We start from the raw sequence: 1,242 nt of genomic DNA on the forward strand, positions 1-1,242 counted from the left end.
CTCACCTCAAACCCACCCAGGACTGTGTGTCACATTCTCCAATAAAGGAAAGGTTTGCCGCCCCCTCCTGTGGGTGCTGCAGTGGAGGGTGGAGGGCCGTGGGCAGAGTGCTTCACAGACTGCTCATCAAGAAAGGCTTCATGATAATCGGCCCAGCTGCTGTCATCCCACACTCCACTTCCCAGCTAGGCGAGGGCGGCTTGCCCACAGTCACCCAGCTGGCAAGTGTCACCCCTGGGTTGGACCCAGAGCTATAATCCTGACCAAGGGTCCAGCTGAGAATTAGGCCCACGTTCTAGGCAGAGGGGTCACCTACTGGGACTCCAGTAGCTATAGTGCATGGAGGTCTCATGGCTGCAGCAGCCTGGACCTGGTCTCACACTGGCTGTCCCTGTGGGCAGGCCATCCTCAATGCCAGATCAGGCCCAAGCGTGTATCCCAGACAGTGACAATGGGGTGGAATCCTCTCTTGTCCCAGAAGCCACCCTCACTGTTCTACCTGAGGAAGACAGGGGCATGGTGGAGTCTGAAGGCTACTGTGAGGGTCTCCACCGACTTGCACACGGTCAGCCCTGCCTTCTCCTCCCTGAAGTAGATTGAGCGAGAGCAAGAAGGACACTGAACCAGCACCCAAAGAATTTTGGGGAATGGCCTCTCATCCAGGTCAGGCTCACCTCCTTTTTAAAGCTTAATTTTTTTAATTTTTTTTTTTTTTTTTTTTTTTTTTTATTTGCTCTTGTTGCCCAGGCTAGGCTGTAGTGCAATGGTACAATCATAGTTCCCTGCAGCCTCAAACTCCCCACCTCAGCCTCTGGATTAGCTGAGACTACAGGTGCACCACCACCACACCCAGCTAGTATTTTTATTTTTATAGAGCGAGGGTTTCACCATCTTGCCCAGGCTGATCTCAAACTCCTGGACTCAAGTGATCCTCCCACCTCAGCCTCCCCACATGCTCAGATGACAGACGTGAGCCGTGGTGCCCAGCCTAGCCTGCCCTCCTTTTTTTTTTTTTTTTTTTTTGGAGACGGAGTCTTGCTCTGTCGCCCAGGCTGGAGTGCAGTGGCCGGATCTCAGTTCACTGCAAGCTCCACCTCCCGAGTTCACGCCATTCTCCTGCCTCAGCCTCCCGAGTAGCTGGGACTGCAGGCGCCCGCCACCTTGCCTGGCTAGTTTTTTGTATTTTTTAGTAGAGATGGGGTTTCACCGTGTTAGCCAGGATGGTCTCGATCTCCTGACCTC

At 53.6% G+C, this 1,242-nt stretch overlaps 1 protein-coding gene across 1 annotated transcript in view; it reads right to left on the reverse strand.

Moving 5' to 3' along the window:
- Positions 1-444, reverse strand: part of LOC105545169 (chromosome unknown open reading frame, human C9orf16) — a 7,516-nt gene extending 7,072 nt beyond the window's left edge. The window contains exon 1 of the mRNA XM_011987969.1: positions 313-444. The gene's annotated coding sequence lies outside the window, so the exon portion shown is untranslated. The remainder of the gene's footprint in view (positions 1-312) is intronic.
- Positions 445-1,242: the final 798 nt, after the last annotated feature.

The sequence above is a fragment of the Mandrillus leucophaeus genome, unplaced genomic scaffold, assembly GCF_000951045.1.
Source record: "Mandrillus leucophaeus isolate KB7577 unplaced genomic scaffold, Mleu.le_1.0 Scaffold109, whole genome shotgun sequence".
Lineage (NCBI taxonomy): Eukaryota > Metazoa > Chordata > Mammalia > Primates > Cercopithecidae > Mandrillus > Mandrillus leucophaeus.